Raw genomic sequence first — 13,568 nt, forward strand, 5'->3', positions numbered from 1 at the left:
GGAGTCTGCGTTCCAGAACTCTTCCCATATGACTCACAGGCAGGGCGGCTAAAGGGACCCCTCCCTTAGTCCCCCCCACCCCGCCAAGGGTGCGGGGAAAATGCAAGTTGAAAAACAATCCGTCCTGTTCTTTGTTAATATCGAATCATAGAATATCAGGGTTGGAAGGGACCTCAGGAGGTCATCTAGTCCAACCCCCTGCTCTAAAGCAGGACCCATCCCCAATTAAATCATCCCAGCCAGGGCTTTGTCAAGCCTGACCTTAAAAACTTCTAAGGAAGGAGATTCTACCACCTCCCTAGGTAACGCATTCCAGTGTTTCACCACCCTCCTAGTGAAAAAGTTTTTCCTAATATCCAACCTAAACCTCCCCCACTGCAACTTGAGACCATTACTCCTTGTCCTGTCCTCTTCCACCACTGAGAATAGTCTAGAACCATCCTCTCTGGAACCACCTCTCAGGTAGTTAAAAGCAGCTATCAAATCCCCCCTCATTCTTCTCTTCTGCAGACTAAACAATCCCAGCTCCCTCAGCCTCTCCTCATAACTCATGTGTTCCAGACCCCTAATCATTTTTGTTGCCCTTCGCTGGACTCTCTCCAATTTATCCACATCCTTCTTGTAGTGTGGGGCCCAAAACTGGACACAGTACTCCAGATGAGGCCTCACCAATGTCGAATAGAGGGGGACGATCACGTCCCTTGATCTGCTGGCAATGCCCCTACTTATACAGCCCAAAATGCCATTGGCCTTCTTGGCAACAAGGGCACCCTGCTGGCTCATATCCAGCTTCTCGTCCACTGTCACCCCTAGGTCCTTTTCCGCAGAATATCAATAATTCACGGCTCTCCCAGAGCCCTGTACCGACGTGGACAGATGGATCCGCCTCCTCAGTGGGCAGGACAGGGGCCAAGAAGGCGTCACACCCATCCTGCGTGGCAGGCGGGAAGGTATTGCGGGTGACCCCCTCTAGCCACAGAGCTATATGGGCAGTGCCCCGCCAGCCACTTCCCTTCTGGCCTTGGACGGCAGGGTCTGGCCACTGCTTGCGTTGTGCTGGAAAGGGGCAGCCCGCAGCGGGGACCATGGCTGGCAAGCGGGGAGGGCTGCCGGTCTCTGCTCTAGGCCAAACCCCCTGGAGCCAGAGAGAGTTCGGGGGGTCTCCGAAGGGGCTTACATGGGGGTTGGCCTGTGGTCGCTGGGGAATGGGCTTGAGCCAGAGAGCCCGTCCTGTGGGGTGCATGGGCCTCTTCCCATGTGCAGTGGGTTGCTGATCCTCCCAGCGCTAGCCGCGGGCAGGAAATGTCTGGGAAGCCAGGCTCTGCCCAGCCCGGCTCGGAGCGAGAGGGGCCGTCCAGCCTCCACCGCCATCGCCGTCTGTGCCCGTGAGTGCCAGCCCTTTGTGACCGGGGGGGGGGGGGGGCCCTCTCTAGTGGGCAGTAGGCTGAGACCCAGCAAACTCATTTCTTCCAGGCCACCACCAAAGCGCTGGCAGCTGGCTGGAGCCCGTGGTCCCAACCGGCCCAAGATGGGCTTTGGACCAGTGGCGGGTACAGGTAGCTGGATGCCACAGCAATGGTCTCCTTAAAGGAGACCATCTAGGGAAGGGCCAATGCCAGTGGGTCTTCCCCTCGCCTCCTTCTGATTGCCCAGCGGGGACCCCGCTCGCTTTGCCAGTCTCCTCCTGCCTGCTGGTGCCCCGCTGCAGCTCTTCCACAGGCACCCTCAGGCAAAGCTTGGGCCAGGACAGACCGGGGAGGAGGGAGAGGAATGAACCAGTTCTGCCCCTCTCGAGTGTGTATCAATATCTCCATGCCACAGAGGGGGAAACTGAGGCATGGGGCGGCGTGGGCCTGATCTTCAGCCGCCCTGAGCGCCCCTTGCTCCCACTGACTTCAGTGAGGGTTGTGGATGCCCCTGGAAACCAGGCCTGGCTGAGACACACCCACACTTGCCCAGCGGGTCGGCGGCACAGCTGGGAAGAGAACTCAGGAGTCCTGATTCCCAGTCCTGGGCTCTGACCCAGTGGACCCCACTGCCCATATCCCTGGAGGTCCTCGGTCCTCCGAAATCAGGGTGCTGAGCTGATTTGTGCCCGTTTCCAGCATCACTGGAGTGTGAGCAGCACTAAGGGGGCGTGGGAGGCTGGCAAAGGGGGCATCACGTGCTGACGGCATCAGTGAGCCCTGGCCAAAGGCAGCATTGGTAGGCAAGGCAGCCCCAGCAAGGCGAGCGGCTCTCCCAGGTCCATCCCCCTCCCCCAAATGTCTGTGCCGCGCGGCTCCTCTGTGAAGTTTTTCATCGTGTTACCGATATTGTTTTCCCTTTTATTACCTCCTGGGGAGCAATTGGCCTGTGGATTTACAGCAGGGCTAAAATCACCTCCCCGACTAAGTGAGCCATCCATACTCCCCGCTCAGTGGGGCCCGGCTCAGCTACGCAGTCAATCTCACGCCATGGGGAGCGAAGCCATGAATAGAGTCAGGTCTCGGCCCTGAGAGCCCTCCAGCTCTGCCCGGGGGTGGGGGCCCTGGCTGGGCCGCAGGGGGCTTGATTAGCAACAGCACAAGATACTTGGCATCTGTGTAACACCTTCCGGTGTGTGTCATCCAGGCAGCCACCCTCCGCCCCCACCGCCTGCCCCTCCCCAGGGCTCAGGTCCCAATCCCCTGCCTCCCCTCTGCTCCCAATCCCCGACACCTCCCCTCCACCCCCCACAGACCCTCCCAACCTCTGCCACCTCCCCTCCCAACCCCCCACCTACCCCCAACCCCCTCCTATTCCCTGGCACCTCCCCTCCCAACCCCCCCAACCCCCCCACCTATCCCTCAACCACCGACACCGCCCCTCCCAACCTCCCACCTATCCCCCAACCCCTGACACCTCCCCTCCCAACCCCCTAACTCTCTCCAGCTCCCCTTCCCATCCTCCAACCTCCCTTATTGTCCAGTCTCCACCATCTCCTCTCCCAGCCTCCGCAACAAGATCCCAGGCCCCCACCTTCCTGTGCTCCCCCACTTCGCCTCCCCCAGCCTGCTCTCAGTCTGTCTGCGTGAGAGCCCTCTGAGCACCTCCGGCCCAGCCAAAGCCCCAGAGCCGTAGCTGTTTGAGTGGTGGGTGCCCTGATCTCTCTCGTACTGAACTCCAGAGGCCTGAAATGTCTGTTAGCCAAGCTCCTGGAGACTCTCCCCTCCTGGGACCCCCCTGGCAAAGGGGTGCCCTTCGTGCTGGCTAGAAGGGGTGAGAGGCAGGCGGTGTGGGCAGGAGACGCCAGCCTGCTCCAGAGGGGAGGCTGGAGAACCAGGCAGAGGGGCTTGGCCAGCCTGCCGTAAGCCCGCCTGGGCCGGATCCCCAGCATTGTCCAGGCTGCACCAGGTTTCAGAGTAGCAGCCGTGTTAGTCTGTATTCGCAAAAAGAAAAGGAGGACTTGTGGCACCTTAGAGACTAACCAATTTATTTGAGCATAAGCTTTCGTGAGCTACAGCTCACTTCATCGGATGCATACTGTGGAAAGTGTAGAAGATCTTTTATACACCCAAAGCATGAAAAAATACCTCCCCCCACCCCTCTCTCCTGCTGGTAATAGCTTATCTAAAGTGATCACTCTCCTTACAATGTGTATGATAATCAAGTTGGGCCATTTCCAGCACAAATCCAGGTTTTCTCAACACCCCCCCCCCCCACACACACACAAACCCACTCTGCTCCCGTGCTCGGCTGAGAGGGTGCAGAGCCACCTTGGCAATTCCCAGCTTCTGCAGCTGCTCAGAGGCTCCGGAAGCAGCAAACGGCTCAAAGCACTTGGCCACCCCGGAGACCCCGGGAGAGGCGACTGGAGTCCAGCCAGGCCCCTGGCCTCTGGATGAGCGGCAGCTGGGGCTGTTCGACCATCCCACGCTTCAGATTCCCTAGGTCAGAGTCATCTTGGCTTCGTGTCCATGCCGTGGCTGGCTTCCCGCGGAGCAACAGCCATCTCCTAGCCAGTGCATCCCCTTCGAATGCCTCCTCTGCCCCAGCTCCTTGCACCCATCCTCTGCCTACGCGCATGGGAGTCATGGACTGGTTGGAGAACTTGCAATTAGCACACGTTCAAAAAGTCGAGCCCGGCATGAATTCCATTAGTGCAAAACCAAGGAGGAAGCAGATTCAAAAGACATGCCGGCCCCCGCTGGCTGGCTTTGTTTGCACGCAGTGGGTGTGCGAGTGCGAGAAGGCGTGTCCGGGTGTCTGGCGATGAGGGTGTATTGGTGTATCTCTGCCTATGGCTGGCCACATATGCGTGTGAGTGGTGAGCACACGTATATAAGCAAGTGTGCATTCTTGTGTGGGGCTGTATCTGAGTGTGTTCACGACTGTTAGTGTAAGTCTGGGCACGTGGGTGGGTGTCCGTCAGCACGCTGATGAGTGTGGGCGTGCACCACTGGGTGTGTCGGCGAGTGTGCCTGTGCACCCGAGTGTGTGTGCACGTGCGTGTGCATGTGAGCAAGGCTCTGCGTGAGCCGCTCTGCCCGGTAGCAGTTGGGAGCGTGTCGGCGAGTGTGTCTGGGTGCAATTGTACGCTAGCGTGCCTGTGCGGGCGAGCGCGTGCCCGGGCGTGCGATTGTGCGGCTCGCCATGGGGGTCTGCGTGCACGTTGAGTGTGCCCAGCCCTGCTCTGCTCACACGTCCCCCAAGCTGCTGCTTCCCTTTAGGGTGTTACTCTGGGTTATTTATATCCCAGGGGCCTAAAGAATCCCAAGTGCGTGGCTGGCATTAGCCCCACCGCAGCGCTGCAGGGAGAGTTACCGCTCTTGCAGTGGCATGGAGGGAGGGCTATGGGCACGGCGGGGCCGGGAGAGGGGCGCGGGGGCTTTGCTCTGCTGCAGGGCCACGGGGGAGGCTCAGGCCCCAGCCGGGGGTTCGTTGCTGTGTCAACTCAGCACTTCCTTGGACGGTACCTGTCTCGGTGGCCCGAGGGGCTGGGCTCAACCCCGGCGCTGGGACGGGGCTGGCAGCCCGGGCGCTGGCTAAGAGGGTGACATCACCTGGAGCGTCTGTTTGCCTGGTAGGTGGCGGGGGAAGCCCGAGAGTGGCTGGCTGGCTCGTCCTGCAAGGCGGGGCCATCCAGCCGGGGCCCGGGCAACCTGGGAGGTGCATGCGGAGGTGACGGGGCTCCTGGAGGGGACCAAGGCAGCGCCTGGCTGGGAAGTGGTTGGCTACATGCGCGGAGAGCAGGCCCAGAGGGTGCTTGGGGGTCAGGCCCAAATCCTGACAGGGGGAACAAGGACCCTCAGGCCATTACAGAGAAGCAGGATCCGATCCCCAGGTAGCGTGTTCTGCCTCCAGCCTGAGCTGTTCCATAGGGGTTAGACCATGGGCGCCGACGCCGTGGGTGCTCCGGGGCTGGAGCACCCCCAGGGAAAAAAAGAGCACCCACCGGCAGCCCCCCTCTCAGCTCCTCCCCCTCCTCCCAGCGCCTCCCACCTACTGCAGTCAGCTGTTTCGCGATGTGCAGGAGGCTCTGGGGAGGAGTGAGGACATGGCGTGCTTGGGGACGGCGGCGGGGCAGAACGGGGTGGAAAGAGGCAGGGGTGGGAAGAAGTGGGGCAGGGGTGGGGCATTGGGGGAAGGGGTGGCGGGCGTGGGGCCTGGGACAGAGCTGGGGGTCGAGTACCCCCCAGCACATTGGAAAGTCAGCGCCTGCGGGTTAGCCCCATCGCTCCCCACTGCTGGGAGAAGCCTGAGGGGTGCAGCCCAGTCTTGCTTATTGTTATTGCAGCTGGAGCCTGCAGCCGAGGTCAGAGCCAGGAGCCGCACAGACCCATAGCGAGATGGCCCCTGCCCCGAAGGGCTTGCCCTCTGAGCAGCCACCGGGGTGGAGGAATAGGAAGCTGTATTACTGGGTAAATCACTGAGCGAGCATCAGTGAGCGAGACAGAGGTGGGAATTGAACCGACATCTCCAGTCAAGAGCCTCGGCCACCGGACCAACCTTCTGCTCTGTCACTGTCCTATCGACCGTGTGCGAAACCCTGCCCTGTGGCCCTGTGCATTCACGCCCCCTGCCTCCAGCAGCTGGTGGAAGGCCTCAAGCCTGGCCCCTTTGCCCAGGGCTCGGCTACAGGAGCTGGGCTGCTGGGCCACCCCCCTGCGGGCCCCTCAGCAGAGCCGTCAGCAGCTCCCAGGGCCCCTTTCCCGGAGCAGCGCCCGCGCCCCCAAGCGCAGACAAGCCGGGCAGGCTATAAACACTAGCCCCGTGGAACCGGCTGCTTCAATGGAGTCCGTTACACGCAAGTGGCCGGGGTGAGCTGGAACAATGCAGACGTCAAGTTCTTCCTGGAAGCCTTGGCTAATGCACTCACAACAAGCAGCTGGGGCTATTCCAGCTGCTTGGAAACAGGTCATTACGCGGGCGCCCTGTACACGCAGCATCGCAGGCTCTGAGCGGCTGCCAGTGCCAGGCGGGGCTCCCGGGGGACCTGGGAAAGCCGCAGCCGAGACGTACGGCCGCGCTGTGTGGCTGCTGGGGGAGATCGGCGGGCGGTTCTGGGGAGCGGAGGGTTAGACGAGGGACCTGGTCTGGGCTGCCAGGTGCCGGCTGGGTCAGTGGCTGGCCCGGCTGCCGCCCAAGGGCAGCGATTCTGGGGCAGCGCAGGGCCCGATCCGGTGCAACGTCCACGGACGTCGCCTGGCGTGGCCGAGTGTAACAGCGCCCCCTTGTGGGGAGCAGGAAAGCCAGGCCCAGTCCCAGCACCTTCCCCGTAGCTCAGACTCCCACGTCCCTTTCCCTGGGTGCCAGAAGTGGCTTCGGCAGGGCTTTCCCTGCAGGCCCTGGCCCTGTCCACTACTTCTGTCCGAGGTGGAGAGGAGCCCAAGGCTGGGTTGCTTGCGGCCTGGAGGCAGTGATGAGCTGCCAAAATCTTAACAACCGGTTCCCTCCTCACCCCACGAGGGGGTCATGGCCCACCCCTGCCCCCCGGGACTCCTGCCCCATCCAACCCCTGGCATTCCTTGATGCCCCCCCGCCCCCTTCACCCCCCTCCCCTGTCCCCTGACTGCCCCTGGAACTGGGCAGGAGGGTCTCGTGGGTCACCGTACTGGGTGCCCACCGCGCCCCACCCCTAAGAGCCAGAGGGACCTTCTGGGGGGCGAGGTGGGGAGTCCTGGCAGGGCTTACCTGGGGCAGCTCCCTGGAAGCATCCAGCAGGTCCCTCTGGCTCCTAGGGGCGGGGGAACGAAGCTAGGAGGAGAGCAACCAACTCCGTGAGTGCGCCAGGGCTGGAGCACCATGGGGAAAATTTGGTGGGTGCAGAGCACCCACCGGCAGCTCCCTGCCCCGCCCCAGCTCACCTTCGCTCCGCCTCCACCTCCTCCCCTGAAGGCGCCGCCCCGCTCTGCTTCTCCGCCCCCCGGCTTCCTGTGAATCAGCTGGGGCAGCTCCCCTCTGCTCCGCCTCGGCGAGGGACAACCGGTTCCTAAACAACCGGCTCCAGGTCACCGCTGCCTGGAGGTGGCGACAGAGCCACTGGGCAGCCTGGAGGCTCTGATTCTGTGTGCGTGTGCTGGGGGCTGGCTCCAGGACCGTAAGGGTCACTGACAGGCCTCATTGGAGGGGGCAAGGTGGCAGGCTGGCGGGGGGGGTGGGGGGGGTGCTCTGAGAGGCACTGGCATGGGCAGCGGCTCCCTCGGGGGTAACAGACCCAGAGGAAGAACTTACAGGCCCTGGGAACAGGACCACGAAATACCAGGCCCAGGCCCGCTGGGAAGCTGGCTCAGGCTCACCCAAAATTTATTGTCAGGCGGCTGCTGCCGCAGGCCTGGCTGGAGCCTGGGGCTCCAGGCGCCTTTCGGGTGGATTCATGCAGCTCCTGCACGAGCCCCAGTACTGAGGCAGTGTGCCTGACTCCCAGAGCCCTGGTTAAAAGAAGCCCAGAGGATCCGTCCTTAGCACCCCCCCGGCTTCGGAGCCTGCGGTGCATGTTTCTAGGCTGCACGCACATTTCACTCACGTCGATAGCTCAGTGGTTTGAGCATTGGCCTGCTAAACCCAGGGTTGTGAGTTCAATCCTTGAGGGGGCCATTTAGGGATCTGGGGCAAAAAAAAAATTGGGGATTAGCCCTGCTTTGAGCAGGGGGTTGGACTAGATGACCTCCTGAGGTCCCTTCCAACTCTGATAGTCTATGAGTCTATGAGTCAAGCCTTGCCCCGGCTTGCTTGCGCCCTCGACACCTCTTTCCCAGGAGGGGGCCGCGGCCTGTTTGCCAGCACCCAGACGCGCCCCTCTCCCTGGAAACGATCAGCAGGCAGGGCCAGGGCCAGTGGTGTGGCAACCGCTACCCCCGTGCCCAGTGGAGCATCGGGCCAGCCGAGCCAGGGGCGGGCCGAGCGCCTTCCCGCTCCCGCCTGGGTTCTGCAGGTGAAGCCGGCTGCTTCCGGGGCTGCTGCTGGTGTAGCCACTAAAACCCGGGCCAGCGTCTCTGTTTTCTAATGAGTCGTGGCAGGCGGCGGCTGCAAATTGGACACTGAAGGAATTCATTACGCGAGCAAGAGGCGGGGAGCAGGCAGATTCCGAGAAGGTTTTTATTAAGCCCCAGCCTGCCGCGATGCATATATTAGGTTGTATTATTTCTCACCATCTGTTAGTGCAAGCTCAAAGCTGCCCTACTGGGTCATTTAGTGTCCTCCCGCCCGCTCCCCGTTAAAGGAGCATGTGCGTGTGCGCGAGGGGGGCTGTATCTTTCTCCTTGTGCCTCGTTCCGTCTGCAACCCGCTAATTTGTTGCCTAAAAAACTCGAGACGCTTTTCTAATGCAAATGCAATCTGATAGGCTCGCGCTCGCTCCTGCGCTTGCCCTCCATCTATCGTCTCCCGCTCTTGCTAGCTGGTTCGCGTTCTCTGTATCCAGTTTCAGAGGAGCCGCCGTGTTAGTCTGTAGCCGCAAAAAGAACAGGAGGACTTGTGGCACCTTAGAGACTAACCAATTTATTTGAGCATGAGCTTTCGTGAGCTACAGCTCACTTCATCGGATGCGTTCAGTGTATCCAGTGTCTCTCGCTCGCTCCTTTCGGCTCGCTCTCAGATCTCTTTCCTATCTGTCTGTCTAGCTATCGCTTTTCGGTAGCGCTCATTGCCAGCATGGCAAGTACAAAAATGAAGAGCTGATTACATTTGTCTCTAGAGTACGCTGCTGGCCACCGTTCACCCTAATCTCTTTTCGTCTCCCGCCCGGCATTGTCTGGCCATGGGAAATGGTTACAAGTAATCCTGTCGCCTTCACTGTTGTGGGAAGGGTTTTTCTGCCTCCCCCACTCCCCCCCCCAGTCTCCTGCTGTCTCCCTTCCCAACATGCGTATGACCTTCCCTGTGCGTGCCCTTATGTGCGATGTCACAGGGGCGTGCAGCCATCAGCAAAGACACTAGTCCAGACACACTCGCGCCCACCTACTCTCCTGGTGCTGCCCTGACCTACCTTCACCAGCAAGTACCCACTAAAACAAACACAACCCACCGCTGGTCAGAACAAAGGCAGCCCACTGTGCACGGCAGGCTCCCCCAGGCAGAGTGCCCCACACATTTGCATGGCCCTCACATCGCTCAAGGGAATTAGAAATGCAAAGGAAGCTCAGCTTTCGCTGGCATTCACAAAGGCCAATGGCTTTCAAATGAGCCTGGAGTCAGGCCCTTTCATCCAGTTTTAAGCACCTAAGTGTGCCTGTGAAAGTACCCAACTATGGAGCCAAAGGCCTAGTTTTAAATCTCCAAGCTTGGAAAGTTTAGTCTAAGTTCCGAGCCATTTTCCTTGGGAAGGTAGCCCTGAAAAGGTAAACTGATCACTAGGATCGCAGGAGTTGTTGGACCACCAGTGAATTGAGTCTCTGGGTGTGAGGTGCCTCAGAGTCCCCACAAGGAATAATTACAGAGTAACCTACCCACCAGGGAAGTTCCTTCCTGACCCCTATCAGTGAGGGGTTGGGTTTTACCCTGAAGCATGGGGGTTTATATCCCTTAATACGCCTTTTTAATTTTCCCTGCTATGACTGTGGATGCTCTCATTGCCCAGAAATACCTAATCCTTGATTGTATCATAATAATCTCTTGGCCTTAGTGCGCTCTTGTGGCATGGAGTTCCACAGGTTATCTATGATTTGTGTAAAATAAATTGTATTCCCTTCTATCACCTGTAAATGTATTGTGGTTCAGTTTAATTCTGTGAATGGATGTGAATGCACGTGCACACATCCCCCGCCCCCAATACAGCCAAGCGTAGCAAGGTGAGCATATGCAGGTTTGCAGTATCATGGTCAATTTCATGTCAGTTACATTCAATAAACTTTACTGGCATGACAGGGGGCTACCAAAGCTCAATCATGTCTGTTTGCAGGCGAGGCCTTTGTGCTTGCCCTGCTTTCCAGGCTATGCCCGTGTGGTATGAGTGTTCACTTCTAATCCGTTGGCTGGCTGCCCCGTCTCAGGAAGCTAATTCCGCCTCCACTTGCACATCTCCCAGACCCGTGCTGCCTCTGTCTTTCCAGCTTTGGCATGGGAGAGCCCTTGGTTTGACAAATCATTCCTTACTGGGTTTCTGGTGGATCTTACATCTCCCAGGCTGACTTCCCAGCTTGCCTTCGCTGCCTCTGGGCTGGCTTCTGCCTTGCCTAATTCATGTCAGCAAGCCAATTTGCCGGAGCAAAGTGACGGTGCAGGGATCTATCGCAATCTAGCCCCTCCCTGGGTTAAATCTGCTCTTCCCAGAGGCTGTGTTCTGGTTGCCGTTTTTAGGGCTCGGGTGGCGCGTTTGAACATTCTCCATTTCTCCCTGGGACTGTTCGGGTCCTAGTGTCAGTGTTATTTAAGACGGGGAGCTACGTCGCATGCGAGCGAAGTGTGTTTTTCATGAATTTCCGCCTTTGATCTCCTCCGGCTTTGTGGTGGAAGGAGCATGTAGCGCTTATAAGATGAGTCTAGCAGCTCAGCGTCGCTTTGATGGTATTGATTAGTAGAGAGAAATGCCCTAGTTCTGCTCTGCAGCCATGGGCAAGAAAGAATTTCTAGCTACTGTATGCATTGTGCTGCATCAGGGGCTTTGTCCCCTGTCTGCATTTAAGGCCTAATCCAGAGTGCCTACTTTTCCACTAATGGATCTCAAAGCACTTCACAAAGGAAGTCAGGGGCATTATACCCATTTTACAGATGGGGAAACTGAGGCACTAAGCAGCAAAATGACTTGCTCACGGTCACCCACAGGCCAGCAACAGAGCCAGGACTAGAACCCAGGTCTTCTGAGTACTAGGCTAGTGCTGTCTCCACTAGGCAATACTGCCAATTGACTTGGCTCAGGGGCCTTTTAATTGTGCCTAGGGTTTGCTCCTGTAAAATAGACTGGCAGAGAGAGACCGTGCCACTAGCACCTCTGTTCAATTCCCTCTGCCACAGGCTCCCTGTGTGACCTTGGGTGAGTCACTTACCTTTGTGAGGGTCAATACAGACTGAGCTACCCAGATGGTACAATGATGGGCTCCATATAAGTACCCAAGATAGGCAGGTGAGCTTGAAGGAGGAGGCTAATATAGATCTTACGGGGTCTGGGGGAGAGTGATCTAGACCACGTTCCCTTTAATTGGGCCTGATTCTGATCTCATTTACACCCCTTTCACCCTAGAGTCCATCCTTAGCCTGCCCTGAGTTACTCCTGGCTCCCAGCTGGAGCAATGGGAGCCAGATCAGACCCATTGGCTCTACAATACCAAGGTGGGCTTGATGGCTTTGCTGAAAAAGCCCCAGTTTTGTCTTTTCCCTGCTGATCCCCACGCGTGGCAGGAGGCCTCTGGCACGTGAGGCTCTTCGTAAGGCTGCCTCGCATGGCCGATCAGGGCGTCAGCCTAGAGAAGGCGTTTGATCATGGAGCCAGCCAGTGGCAAAGCTGACATCTGCCCCCAGGCCCGTGCTGGCGATGCCGGAAAGGCTGGGGCTGTGGCCACATCCCTACAAGCCCAGGTCTCCATTTGCATGTGGCTGGACTGCCCAGGCATGCAGGCTGAAGGGGGGCATATGTTTCCCGACCAGTTCTGTTTTCAGGCTCACCCTGGCTGCCAGATTGACTCAAACACTTTGCTAAAGCCTCTCACGCAGGCAAATCACTTCCCCGGCTCTGTGCGTTTTACGTGTTTGTTCAGAAGGCAGGTCTTGGGGGGGGAAGATGTGGTTGGAAGGTGGAAGCTAATGCGGCTTGTGAGTTATGTCGGCACCGGTCAGGTACAGGCTTGTTCTGTGGAGGTGAAATGACCCCTGTGGGCCACAAGTACCATCTGCCACGCTGAGCCTTATTGTGTGGGACTGGTTCCTAGGCCTCCTGCCCCAGGGTCACCCTTACGGGGTAGGCTACAGACCCGTTTGCGGCTGCCAGTACAGATCCAGCCAGCGTTGGACTGAGCCACGGGGATCTGTACGTAGCCACACAAACGCACATGCATTCACACACAGGTATGCACGCAACCAAACACAAACACACATGCACGTCACACATATGCATGCATCCACGTAAACACATGTGGACCCACACACGTATGCACACGGACACACACACACAGAGGCATTCGTACCCACACCCACAGACACACACACCCACAGCCTTTTTGTCTAAGCTTAGGCTTCATTCAGGGACTACCCTGCTTACCTTCAAATGAGTCATAACCCCTCTGGCTCTGTGCTCATCAGTCCTTCCCATACTAAGTAGGGTCAGGCCTGGCCAGCATTTAGCAGGCAGACCTTGGAGCATGCTGCAGGAGACGGTGGTGGAAATCTGGTAAGTAGCGTTGTACTCTCTGTGGTAGCACTGAGCTAATGAGGCCAGGAGGCACCCTGCCACTGGAAGTGTTGTCTCAGGGATGAGTCCTGCAAACCCAAGGTCCTGAACGCCTGCGGTCATTAAAGATCCTCCAGCACCTCTTGTAAAAGCAGGCATGTTAACCCCAATGTCTTGGACAAATTCCAGTGTCGGTAATTACAGCTTGCCTGCTGGTCCAGTTTGATCTCTCCTACCTCGGCTTGGAAGGCTGAGGTTTTTATTGGTAAATGGCAGTAAACATGGATTTCACAGGACACTCACGCACCGACAGCGCCCTGGATGATAATTGAAATGGAGAGCTGGGAAAATGGAGTTTGACACCTTACTGGGGTCCCACCTTTATATGTATGAATCATGTTGTAATGCTGGCCAGAGGGGCTGCTATTTAGGTAGCTTTAACTTTCTGGATCTGAATATCTACCGGCCTTAAAACAATTATTGTCCAACTCCCTCACCCCTGATTTCCCACAACTGTGGACGTTTAAAGTGACGGAAAAAAAATGCTTAAAACTCATAATTTTGCACAGCTGTGACCATTTAAATGGATAAAAACCTGCTTAAAAAGAAACGTCAATATTATCTGTTGCAATTAGAAAAAATCAACCGCAAATGCTGCCAGGCCTGCACATGCCACCTTGCCTCCTGGGCTGCGGCACTGCTGGGAGCTGCGCCAGGGCTGGTGCGCTCCACCGCAGAGGTGGCTGCATTTCAGAGGCAAGGAAAGCAAGGCCGGGGGGCACAGATG

This window comes from Lepidochelys kempii, chromosome 25 (assembly GCF_965140285.1).
Source record: "Lepidochelys kempii isolate rLepKem1 chromosome 25, rLepKem1.hap1, whole genome shotgun sequence".
Taxonomy (NCBI): Eukaryota; Metazoa; Chordata; order Testudines; family Cheloniidae; genus Lepidochelys; species Lepidochelys kempii.